At 34.4% G+C, this 14,194-nt stretch overlaps 1 pseudogene; it reads right to left on the bottom strand.

The window, feature by feature from the left end:
• Nucleotides 1-5,444: 5,444 nt before the first annotated feature.
• On the bottom strand, nucleotides 5,445-5,544 carry LOC138820380 (U6 spliceosomal RNA; annotated as a pseudogene).
• Nucleotides 5,545-14,194: the final 8,650 nt, after the last annotated feature.

The raw sequence follows: 14,194 nt of genomic DNA, 5'->3' as shown, positions 1-14,194 counted from the left end.
CTTATTTCTGCCTGTGTTATATGTATGAGGCCGTATTTGAGTTTTGCCTTAATTTCACATGCTATATTCTCCCAGTATATAAGTTGAAAGAAGACTCCCTCTGGAAATATGCTATTTTTATAGCTAAGGAAAAACAAGTCAGCTGTTAGACACAGACAATGAGATAGAAATCTTCCCCTAGAAATAATCTTTCACCACTTCTGATTCACTTTTGTAAGCTGAAGTAAGTCACATGACCCATCTTGACATTGCAGAGTAGAGGTAAATCTCACCTACAGAAAGCTGGTGCAGGACATAGAGTAATATGCCAAGATATGCAACACGAGATAAAGAGGGGAAAAAGAGAACTACAATATAATCTATCATACTTGCCATCACAGTCTCTGCAGGAAGGAAGCTATTATGTACTTTTGTTTCTAAAAATACTTCAAATCATGTCTTTTATGCTAGGATGTAGGTATTAGAGGACATTTTGATACTGAGACAGCATAAAATCTCAAACAAAGCTGGAATAATCATTTCAATATTAACTTTTGTTCTCCAAGAAAAGAAACCATTTTGTAGACAATACTTTATACTTTCTTACCAAGTATCTTTTTTTCCAGAAATGGATTTTGTTAATATATGTGACTATCCACCAGAATAAATGTCTTCATTTATCTTTATCTTGTCCAGACAGCAAGTCAATTGAATGTAATTGGGAGTTCATCAATAGCACTTTTTAAAACTGTAAAAAATATGGATATTTTTCCACCATCACCTATCACATCCTCCTATTTTCTCCCTAGGAAACACACCCAGTCAATAAAAAGTCTTAGATATTTGGCTCTTGACCTTGGAAGTGGAAGAGGCATATTATGGATGTCAGAGATCACAGTTAATAGTGTTTTCCATAATATTGTCACATGCAACAGCCTTATGAGTCCTGAAGGTCTTAACACTACCTCCTTAGGAATGTGATAGGAATGTCATCCTTACTGGATTTAGTATTGTTTTCCACTTCCTTTTCTACCACCTCCCCTAAATTATAATACATATTAACAGAATGAAAAAGTGCCATCTTAAGAAAGTTCCATTGCAAAAGATGTTATGTCGAAAAACGAACTTTACAACTTTGGTGACGGCATGGTAGGATCGGTGGGCAAGGATGGTAAGGGGAAACAAAGGAGGCGGCAACAATGCTTGAAAAGAAATGTTCTCATTACCTTGCTCATGAAATTGTAACCCATCTGTACTATATTTTTACACACACACACACACAAACTTATGAATATAAAAAAGAAAGTCATTTAGGGCTCTGGGAATTTGGTTTCATGGAACAGTTATTGCTTAGCATGGTGAAACCCTGGGTTCAATTCCTCCATACCACATAAAAAGAAAAGGTAACACTGGAAGTGGGGCTTTGCCTCAAGTGGTAGAGTGCTTGCATTGATGGAAAATAAAAAAAGAAGCTCAGGAACAGTTCCCTGGCCCTGAGTTCAAGCCCCAGGATGGGCAAAAGAGTCATTTACTGATTAAATGCGAAATAAAGAACCCATATTTGGAATATATAATTGTTCCTTCCAAATGATATCTAACAATAGTCCTTAATTCATGTACTTTACCTATATTAGAATACTGTGTTGAACAAAAAATGTTTTCATAATAGGTCATGGTAATTAATGCCAGTAGTGTGCTTAAATATCAGGTGAAGATTAATCCTGGAAATTCAAAGATTCCAGGCTTTTGAGTTGTAACTGCTAATCACAATAAGAAGGGTAGTATATATGTGAGATTTGGAAATCTTTTTGGTAAATCAGGGCACCAAAAAGGCAGAGGTTAATTAATAGTTTTGACAGAGGAGAAGGAGTAACTCCAGATTGAAGGAATAAATGATAGTAATAACTAAGTTACACCACAAACTGTCCTAGGGAAGCATTTATGGTTATTGAAGAACTAGTTATCATCTAGGCTTATTCCTCAGTGCCTTTAGCATTCTAATCACTTAGACTAGTTCTTAATCTTTGTGTGATAAGTTGTATATTCTTCTATGCTGTTCTTTCACATCTTATCTCCTTTTCTTTCTTAAAATCGATGTCTTTCTCTATTTCTCTATGAACAATTTCTGATATTAAGTCCACAAAAGCAGACAGCAGAGGATGCTAAGGTAAGAGTCCCATACCTCATGAGTCATTAATGTAACAACATGGAAAAGGAGGACATATTTATTGCTATCTCAATTTTTCTAAAAAGCTGCAATGTCACATCATTTGATTCAAATTTCTTCTTTGTCTACATAGTGTCATTTAGTGCACATAAATGCAAATATAAACCAGGTGCTGGTGGCTCATTCCTATAATACCAGCTACTCAGGAGGTTGAGACCAGAGGATTGTGGTTCAAAGCAAGCCTGGTCAGGAAAATCCATGAGACATTTATCTTCAGTTAGACACCAGAAACCCAGAAGTGGTGTTGTAGCTAGTGGTAGAGCACTAAATTTGAGCTGAAGAGCTGAGGGACAGTGCCCAGGATCAGAGTTGAAGCCCTACGACCAACAGAAAATGTGTAAATATGACTTTGTTTCCCCCAAAGGAACAACAAAGTCAATAATAATCGTCGCAAGCACAGAAAATGATTCCAAAATGATTCAATGTACCTATTTTTGCTGAGTTAACTTATGGCTTCTTGTCTGGACATATTCCCTTCTCTATGATTGTCTAATGCACATACTTAGATAGCAATTTAAAACTGAGAGTATAGAAGCAAAGTGTACAGTGATGATATTGTCCTATCAGAAATTCAAGTTAGTAATGAAAATTTCTTCTTAAGATCATACACAAAAAATACCATGATATAGTGTAATAGAACTCACTATTGAACATATGAGCTTTAAGAGCTTTCTAATTGATCCATTATTTATTGGTACCAACATTAGAAAAAAATGTATAATTCAGTAATAAAATAGAAGTCCTTTGCATGACTACTTAAATTCCTTGTTTTTTAAAGACACTGTTTTCATCTTAAAAAACTAGGGCTGTCTATTGTCTTCATGTGATTTTGATTATTGAAAGTGCTTAATGAGAAATCAAAATGCATTATAGTCCTTTGTTATCAATTCTCACTTTTTCTGCTTGGAGAATATAATGATCAAAATAATAGTTCAGAATCAGCAAGCAATAGGTCAGAATCATGCTTCCAGTGCAAGTGGATCACCAGTAAGTAATCCTAAATACCATTTTCCACAAAGTTTTGTGAAAGAAACAATCGGCCTGCCTTCTCTAGCTGCTTTCCTAGACTGGGCCTATTCCTTCATTGTACAGGAAAAGTGTGATTCAACTGATTTAAGTCAGATATGTTACTAGAAGTCTCAAGGATTTAGATTTTTGTCTGTATATTGGTAAATCCATGTCTCTTTATGTAGGCTACAAAAATGTATTTACTAATTTCAAGTAAATACATGAATTCTCTTTCCATCTTAAAAAAATTAAATTCTGCTTGCTCTATAAATTGATCAGAGGCATGGATTTGTGGCTAGGTAGGTCCTTGCACATCTCTCTGTTCCTCTCTCTCTTACATGGTTCTCATAGATAATATGATTGCTCCATAATTATCCTAATATATTTTGCTTTCATATTTTTGGTTCATCATTTCACTTTCTGCTCTGCCATTTCCCAAATCATTTATGTAGAAGGCATTATTTCATATTTTCTCATTCCTAGAATAAGCTGCACATGAAGACACCACTGGTCCTCATTTTAAGTCTGTACCATTGAATACGGAGGAACATCTTTCCTGTGCTCTCCATCAGCTCCCTACTCTCGTTAGAATAATTTAGAATAGTAAAAAATGGAAAAAGATAAAATAAATCATGGTGAAAAAAGATGCAGAAAATTCACGGGATATTTCTGAGCAGTTCAACCAACATGAACTATTAGGGAAATACATGGACACCTCATTTTCACTGGCACTCAAAGTCTCTGGTTAGGCAATTCTGATAAAGATGAGAAACAAGATGAAAAAATGAGAAATGGTATCAATTGCAATAAAAAATAGAGAAGGATCCAAGCAAATTTCTTTTTTGTGCTGCCGAAAATAATCGGCTTACTACAGTGTGGAAACTACTTTCCAAAAGGGCCACTCATGTGAATACAAGGGATGACGATGAATATACACCTCTTCATCAGGAAGTCTACAGTGGACACTTAGACATTGTCCTTGAGTTGGTGGCTCAAGCGGCACACACAATAACTGTAGATGGATGGACACATCTGCACAGTGCATATAAGTGGAATAATAACAGAGTGGCTTCTTTCTTACTTCATCATGATGCAGATTCCAATGCCCAAACTAAAGGCCTCTTGACCCACTTGAATCTTGCTGCTGGAAATTAAGATAGCAAAAATTCATTTGATCTCCTTCTGTTGAAACATTACATAAAACCATGTCTGAAGAACAATTTGGAAGAAACTGCATTTGATATTGCTAAAATGGTAAGTATGTATCACTACCTCTTTGAAGTTGTGGAAGACTGTACAAATTGTTCTACTAAGTCCTAATGATTCAATTACTTTTCTTAAATTTCAAAAATGCCATTCCATCTTTTGTGTCCATACAAAATATTTTCACAATCCAAATAGCAATAACTTATTGTAAAACTTCATGGATTCTGTGGAATTCTTTCAAGTGAATTGCCTGCCTTTGATGTCAAAATGTATTCAAGAGTTTTTGTGTATATCTATAATGATTTCTTCAGAGTTTGTGACTTTTTAATCAGAAATAATTTTAACTTATCTATTGAAATTTATACAGAAACTAAAGATATTTCTCGTGCTTGTCTGAAAAAGTATATTTTAAAATATTCTATAGTCTATGTTTGTATAGTGTCCATAATGTATTTTATTCTCTCCTAGATATAATACTTTGAATTCTATGCTACTTTATAATATACAGCTTCATTAATGTGTCTTTTCAGATTTCATTCCATATAGAAATAGTTTAAGATTCCTTTGTTTCCTAGGTCCTTATAGTATTATATTACTTTGGGATAGAACGAAAATGTTGTCTAATTTAAAAAGTTTTATAAAGGTTATGCTATGTAAAGGCCTTTCTTTTTTTTGGTGGTGGTGGGGGGGTGTCCGGTCGTGGGCCTGAACTCTGGGCTTGGGCGCTGTCCCTTAGCTCTTAAGCTCAAGGCTAGTGCTCTACCACTTGAGCCACAATGCCAATTCCGGCTTTTTTCTTTTTGCTTATGTGGTGCTGAGGAATCGAACTCAGGGCCACAGGCATGCAAGGCAAGGGCTCTACCAATGAGCCACCTTCCCAGCCCCATATAAAGGCCTTTCTAAGGTCAAGATTTAATACACTGATGTCAAACTAACTTTTAATTATATGAATTACATGTATTTTTACACTTGTAATTTTGTAATCAATTTTAAATGTTTTTTCATTTCTTGCATCTGAAGAATGAAAAATTTGGAATACTTCACAAATTTTAATATCATCTTTGTGCAAGTGCAATGTTAATCTCTGTATTGTTGTAATTTGGGTATACATACTGCTGAAGCATGTATTATCCTCTAAATTAAATAGTTAATGATGCAATCTTTATACAGGCTTATATCCTTGGGTGCCTATTTGGTACAAGGAAACGTTAATGTTTCTAACAGTGCTATTGATCTTATATTCCTGAAATTCTGTGAATAGTGGAAAAATTATATTGTTCAGTCTATTGCTCACATTTGCAATTTTTTTGTCAATTACTATTTTAAATATTTTCCATTTTGGATTTGATTGCACTTTCAAGTGTTTATAGCTAGGTCCAAAGGTGATGGCTGTTGCAAGTAGTAATTTATCCAAATGAGTTAGTTCTGTGGAGCTATTTGATTCAAAGTAAGCCTTGCTTAAGAGCTACTTCTAAACTTCTGCAGTTGAAATTTTCCCAGAAGAGGTCTTACTTTTCCCAAATGAGATCCTAGGATCCCAGGACCCAGTTATCTGCATCATCAGATAACATGGGCAATACTTTTCACCTAGGCCCATGCAACATGCCAATAGAAACTAATTGAATATGCATATCAATTTCTCGTTTCCTATATTTCAGGTCCCCAATTCCTTGAGATGCAGGAATTATCAGTAAGCAATTGTGAAATGCAAGGCAACTTAAAATGAAGGAGGAGATCACAAAATCTGAGAGACAGTGCTGAAATTCAAACTTTCAGTTTACAGATGCCCAATCCATGAGTGAAAAAGTTCACAAAATGTCATAAGATTATTTTTAATACCCCTCTTCTAATGAGTAATGAAATAATATCAGTCCAGCATAAGTGGTCCAAAAAAGATACATAATTGCTCTACGTATTTTTCGAAAACTTGACGTAGAGATCAAATGTAATTTAGAAAAAAATTAAGTGAGAAGATACTTAGTGCTTCAAAACATTGGTACTTCAGTTAAACTTGGTTCTGTGATATAAAAAGGTTGTCACTCTCAAACCAATGATAACCTACATTTAATCTCCTGAAAGTGTATTCATTTTCAAATAAAATTATATTCACCAAAATAACTTGTGACAAGTAGTTGATACTTAGTGATATTACAAGTTTTTCAAGTGTAGGGAGAAAGTTACAATAGAGTTGATTTATTTACCCAGCACCAATGACTAACAGTTTCAACCATTCATTAAAGTGTAGAAATAGTACCACCCACCATTTGTTTTGTTCAGTAGGTGCCTTCCAAAACTGTGTTCAATAGATCAGCCTCCCATATTCCAAACCCAAAGGTTAGCTAATGAAGTAAATTTCAACAAAATAGTTGTTGGGTCTTCGTCCATCCCATGAAAGACAGACGGGGTCCATGGAAAGGTAAGTGTGGCCAGTAGCCTGTTCCCCAGCCTCCCTTAGCCAGGGAGACAATCAGACGCAGCAGGGAGTCAAGTCAAGCTGTAAACTCGTTTATTAACACAGAGCAAGCCATTTTTAAAGCAAAAAGCAGCACGTGACATGGGAGGGGAGGGAGTGGAACCAATCACTGTAAAGGTCACACCCTATCATGCACCTAAACTTCCACGGGCTGGTTGTGCACTGAAAGTAAAGCAAATTGGGCTCTGCCCACTCAACTCCCTCTCAGAGCCATCTTGGCTGCTCATGTGCTCCAAAAATAGTGACAATAGTCACAAATAGTTGCTTATCATATGTTGTTTTATGTTTTCTCTATCTGTCTAACATAGAAAGAAATATGACTTTAAGTCTTGAATATGAGTACTCATCAGAGATGTGACAAACATAAAATCTGTCTTCTATTTCTATCATATTCCTCTATAATAGTAAATCTTAGATTTCTTCTTTTTCCAAAACCTACAAGTAGTAGAAAATATTATCCCAGGTAAAATAAAATAATCTCACACCATTGTACAAAGCCATTTATAAAAATTGATAATTAAGAATACATTCTAAGCCATTTTTAAACTTTCTTTTTGACTAAAGATCAATCTTCCAAATAGATGAGAATACAATCATGTCTAGGTGCTTCGCATCTCCATTCTTGCAAATTGTTACTGCAGATGAATGAATTATGGAAATATAAGCTGACATCAGTTAAAGTATATGCAGGATTGAATGTATATAAACCTTTCAAATTATTATCAGACATTTTAACAGAATGAGTATCAGAGAGGAAGTTGAAACCAGAGAGGAATAATAGTAAAGATGAAAAATTGAACAAAGGGTAAGTATAGCTAGAATACCCAATGTACACATGTGATAAAGGAAGTGATAAATCAGAAATAAATCTTGGAGAAGGGGTTAGTTGAGAATGATAGAAGGAGTGACTTTGATCCAGGAATATTGGATAAGTAGATGGATATATTTAATTGTAACACACTTGAACAACATTATGAAATTCAGTTAATAAACACAACAAAAAATCAAAAGCACACAAAAATCACAACCAAAGAGCAATCTCTAGAGAGTATGAATATGACCTTTCAAAATTTTAAGGAGTTAATGAAGGGCAGTCTTGGGAAAAGCAAATAAAGCTTTTCAAAGAGGGCAGTTTGGGGTAAGAGAGAATTTTGAACAGATTTAAATAGATTGTCTAAGGTTATAAATCACCTACATCAGCTGCAAATATTATCTTTCTTCAGGTAATTTTCTTTAGATGAACTGGATACTCCAGCCCTCAGCCACACTTGATAGCTTGAGAATATAAAATGGATGAAACAAGATGAAGAACCTATTGCTCCACTGGAGAGAAACCAATCCTCTATGTTTTCTTTCATCTCTCTTCAATACTTTTTCTTCATACATTTAAGTCGATTTTGAATTATATTTTTCCTTCTTTGATCTGGCAAAGTAATTAGTCAAATAATTCGCTAAATTTTTTTATCATGCTGTTGAATTGGGCAAGCGAGTCCATTAAACTTCCCTCTTGCATTTGGTTGCCATGAAACAACATCTATATTAATGAGGAAAAATCTAATGTAAAGCTTTCTCTCCAGAAAACTAGTCGAAGAATCTGTGCTCAAAAATCTTTGGCTATACATTTTCCTTTTTTCTGTTACCTTGAATGGCTTCTTGTGTCTAAAGTGCCCAGAAAAATAAGTACTCCATCACCTTTCGGTTTAATCAATTCTAACCTCAAAGATATATTTTGCTAACAAGATGCTTAGACGAATTAAAAACTACACCGCTTTTATCTTCTCTAAAGACTCTCCTTAGATACCATATCAGGAACAGAAAAGTTATTCCTTGCAAAATGATTTCAATAGATTATTTTTCTCTTGGGCTTGCATTTGCTCAACAAGATGTATGAAGGAGAATAGAGTTAAATTACCATACTATGAAAGATAGTGTCTGTTACAAAAGGACAATGCTTCTATGTCCTACTTCTATGTGCTCCTCTTAGCTCTTGCTTGATTTCGAATTTATCAAGGCTCCTTGGCTTTATGTCTAGTGAAGCTGAAGGACTATACAGCCTCAGTCACTGCTACATCTTCACGATTTCTTTTAAAATTCTCTTAAGTTGCCTCATTTGGATGTGGAATTTATTTTATTCTCTTCATTCAATCAGTTCTGCAGTGTAGTGAGCCAGATAAGCTCTGTCAGTTTAGGTAGCAAAAATATTAAGACAATCTATATCAAAAAGTTTGGGCCTCCCTCCACTGCTGAAGCCAACATGCTTAGCTAGGGTTTATAAGAACAATTTTCTAACCTTTTCTATTTTCAATTCTTTTCTAATCCCAAAACTTTTTGGCTTATGTAATTTGTCTTCACTATTTCATGTTAAAAGTATATTATATATTACAAGCTACTTAGAAATGTGAAATCATTGGTTTGAAATATCCAATCAGTTTTTTTTTTTCTGTTTCACTGCTTTACATGAAAATACATTGTGGAAAGTGTTCTGAAGAGAAAAGTGTAACCCAATACCTTCTTTCATTGTGGAGGGCACTTTCTCTCTAAATATTTTGACCCAAATTTTCATTTTCAGAGAATTACTGTTTGATAATTAAAGGTTAATTCACAAAATTTGATATATTATGTTTTTAAGATTTTTGTATTTAAATTCCACTACAACCTTGTTTTACACAGTGAGAGTATATTTCCAGGGTAAGGACAATTCTCAAGGGAACCTACAGGATTTACAGCAAGGTTTCTGAGGTTTGTTGTGAAAAAGCGCTATCTTCACCCACATTGCTTCCTCTCTACTAAGTCTCCATGGACTTGTTTGCATAAAAGCCTATTTTCCCAGGCAATTTTAAATTTTCTTAATAGGTTACATTGTTTAAAATTTTGAACAATTAAAATTTAAACTCTTTTGAAATTCCTTTATCAGAATCACGAATTCACCAATCCTAATTCCATCTTTAACATCAAAAATTTAACATCTTGTTTTCATGATATAGGGTCCATGCAACTATTATTTTTCCGTGACTTTGTTATGCATATATATGACCATATAAGTTGATGTTGAGCAAAATGAAATCCAAGATGAAAATCCAAGAGATTTTTATTTGCAGTTGTTGTTTTTAATGTCCTATGTGATTTCTATTTTCTATGGGTTTTTCCCTATGGTTTATCCCTGCTGTATTTGATTTTGTTACCCTATGTATTTTGTATTCATTTACCTTAATTAGAGAAGGGAAGACGAACAAAGGACAAAGGGCAAACCAATGCAATAGCAATAATCACAAGACAATATGTTGGAAATGTACATTACAACTTGTGAAGGGTGAAGGGGTGAAGGAAAACTGTGAGAAAAATGAGGGAAGGGTAACAAGTTTGAAAAGTTATGTATTCACTACTTACAATTACTGTAACCCTACTGTACATCACTTTGATAATAAAATTAAAAAATAAGCTGTGTAAAATATAATTACACTGTATTGGTACAGTAAATATTATTGTTTATGTAGTAACTTAAAAAACAATACTATTTGGCATCTAATTTGAATTAGTTACCCCTTTTCTATCAGAGAGTCTTCAACTTGAATGTTATCCAACTAGACAATATTTTCACAATATACTTGCCAATATTTTGAAAAAAGAATAAATTTAGTACTTTTTCATACTAAAACTGAAAACAGTTTAATTTTAAGGAAACCCATAACTTTTATAAGTAAATAAGTTGTTAAGAGGTCAGAATATATGGGTTCTTCAAAACTTCTATGGTTAATAACTACTCATTTTAAAATTCTCAACATTCAATATCTGAGATATTCAAAACAGTACCTGTTTGCATCTTATGAAATTCTGCAATAGATACAATTTCCAATGGGCGTTAACAGATTGAGAAGTAACAGAAAAATAGCCACATTCTGGTAGAGAATAAAACTCTGAAGCATCTGTACTAATTAATTCTTCAAGAGTAAGCAATATTTTTTATCAGAGGAAGCTATTATTTCTATGATCATCAGTCCCAAGATTTATGCCATAAAGTCATCCTAGCCCAACAATTTCCAACTTGTAAGGTGCGCCTTAAAATTCCTTAATTCACATAATGATTAGCTTATCTCTATTGTGAAAAAAATACTACACTTCTACTAATGTGATGCCCTCCTTGTTCTGGAAAGAACACCACAATAAACTAAGCTGCACCATCCCCCCACCCCATTGGTATTCTTGAGATCAGAACACTTGCAATCATTAATTATATTTATACTTTTTAACTCTCATAGATATTCAGGATGAAAAGATCAGAAAAGTGTGGTTCAAAACCCACCCAGGTAGGAAGGTTTCTTAGATAATTATCTGCAATAAATTTCTCAGAAAAAGCTAGACACAAGTGCCACTGAGGTTGAAGTGGTAGGGCATAAACAGGCTCAGAGACCATGTCCAGGCCCAGAGTTCAAGCTCTATGACAAGCAAATACAATAAAACAAAAATGAAAACAAATCCCAAACCTAGCATTTTTCTCAATTTGTAAAGTTGAACATAATTAAGTGAATGGCTTGTTGCATTACATATAGGTAGAAGAAAGGTGTCACACAATTACTCTCTTCATACCATAGTATACCAAACCCTCAAACAATTGCTCATTTTCCAAAATGATAAATTAATGTCATTTATTTGTTGGCTACTCTGTCTAGATTATTCACATTATCATGTTATACATGAACTGTTGGAATTATCTATTAACTAAGTTCTAATTATAACTCTCTTGAAAGTATATTCTAGGAAAATAGAATGCCAGAATCATTTGTGAATTTGTCAATTAAACCTTCTACTTAAAAATAGTTTTGTAGTATCCTATAGAATATGAAATTACAAACAAAACCAATATATTAATTTTAAATGACAATTCTAATTTAGCAAGGTCTACAAAGTCTTACATTACAAGTACTTTGATATTTCTACAGGCTTAACCATTTGTAAGCCTTCATCATTTCTTTGGAATCCAACACAATGATGCTTACTTAATTTTCCAATTTTTTGGATGGGAATCATGAGCCATTTAGCATCTAGGAATGTTCTGTAATGAAGAGAGCAATTAAAACACATCTGAGGATTATATATGAATTTCATTTCAATAGAAAAGTTGACTTCTGAAAACATAGTGACAAAATTAGCCCAAACTTCCAACTGTGTATTCCTTTCTTGTTGTTTAGTTTGTTTAATTGAGACAAAATTATACTACCTGGTCCAGGAAAGGTGTGTAATTCCATTCTCTAATCTCCTGTCTTAGTCTGAGTGCTAGAATTCCAAGCTTGTATCACATTGTGCTGCCATAGTTTGTTGGTTTATTTAATGTAGAAACAGACTAGCAATTCTGAATTCCTCCTATGATCTTATCCACTAGACTGACTGCTCAGACTGTTTATGTACAATTTTCAAAGACATTCTGACATTTGACACAGGATATGAACATTTTCAGATGCACCTGCAGGGGTCTCTGATTAATTCCTCTGATCCAGTCCCTTTAATAATGATTACTTCACTCTCTTACTATCTCTGGTTCCTATCTATGTAATATTCTCAAATTTTTTGAAGAAAGTTCACTTGAGGGCTTTCTAGTATTAAAAATTATCACTTGATTCTAGTCTTACTCAGGAAGTATTTTCTATTGTTTACTAACATTTCTACATATTCTGAGAATTGTTTCATTTGTGTATGTGTATATGTATGTGCATATATAAGTGCCTCTGTGTGTTTGTGTATGTTTGTATGTATGTATGCAAAAGCCTGAAGCTCTTTTTATTTGTGGGGGTCCGGTCGTGTGGCTTGAACTCAGGGCCTGGGCGCTGTCCCTCAGCTCTTCAGCTCAAGGCTAGAGCTCTACCACTTGAGCCACAGCACCACTTCCGGCTTTTTTCATTTTTTCTTATGTGGTGCTGAGGAATCGAACCCAGGGCCTCAGGCATGCAACACAAGCATACTACCACTGAGCCATCTTCCCGGCCCCAAGCCTGAAGCTCTTATTCAGCAATCTTGCTCATGACTGGTATTCCAGCTTTTGGCTGCTTAATTATACATAATGTCTCAAAGCCTGTTCTGTCCAGGCTGGATACAAACTTAACTTCCCCAACTCCTTTACATTTTTATTTTTATTTTTCCAGGAGTATCAATTTTTAAACTACAAACATTTTTGTGAGTGTGAAGTCTAACCTGTAGCCCAGATTTTTAACTCAAGAATTCATATAAAGTTTGATGAACATATACATTACATATGCTGAGTGTACACTGTTAGAAATGTGATCGTAAGCTGAGCAGTGGTGAGATCGGAGGATTGGGGTTCAAAGCCAGCCGAGGTAGGAAACTCTTGGACACTTTTTTCTCCAATAACTACCAGAAAAGTAGAAGTGGCACTGTGGCTCAAGTGGTAGAGCACTAGTCATGAGCTGAATAGCAGAGGGACAGCGCACAGTCCCAGAGTTCAAGTGCTATGACCAACAACAGCAAAAAAGCATATACGTAAAGGAATGTGATCTTAGCCACCAAGTTTATTGCTAGTATAATCCCTGTTCTCTTAAGATGGACTCTTTTTTTTCCACTTCAGCCCATACTCACTCATATCTGACTTGCATTGGAAACAGAATCATCCTTTCATTCTACTTTTTACAAATTTACATGATTAGCATGCATGATTTAGAAAGGGAATGGCCTCATGCTTCATGCTCCACTTATGAGTAATGCTTTCTCTATATTGCTCCCATGAATCTACATACAGGACGTGGCTTTATTGTTTCAATGTTGTCTTATTTGTAGAGTTTTCTATATTGTGTTGAAACCTTATACTTAAACACAGAACTTCTCTTTCTTCTATTATTGCTATTGTTTCTTTTACTGTTAACTCAAGTATACTTGGGAAATTAATGCACAGCACATACACTCACAAAAAAATGATCCAAAAACCTTCTTCCCATTTAAAATTAAACTTAATTTACAGAGCATTAAGAAGTTTGAACTCGGTGTACTAATGGATAATGCATTTATAAGCAATTTAAATTTCATACTTTCCCTGTACTAAGTTGACTCTGAAACATGTGTTACCACATGTCCAATGGTGTCCTTGTGCTATTTCAATGAAATCAGAAAACATTCATTTTATATGGAGCAGAATCATAAATTGTCACTGTAAATGAAAGTAACTGATACTGGATGTGGCAACTGCTCCCAGGAGAGGAATTGAACATAGAGGAATGACAAAGTTCAAGTTAACTTTTGCTTTCCTTTTTACTGTACAAGGAAAGAATCCAAGGCTGTAAGGAAACTATCCCTGACTT

This window comes from Dipodomys merriami, unplaced genomic scaffold, assembly GCF_024711535.1.
Source record: "Dipodomys merriami isolate MVZ:Mamm:240054 unplaced genomic scaffold, mDipMer1.0.p SCAF_87, whole genome shotgun sequence".
In the NCBI taxonomy this organism is placed as follows: domain Eukaryota; kingdom Metazoa; phylum Chordata; class Mammalia; order Rodentia; family Heteromyidae; genus Dipodomys; species Dipodomys merriami.
The sequence above is the reverse complement of the archived record's forward strand: the minus strand, read 5'-3'. Positions and strand labels throughout refer to the sequence as shown.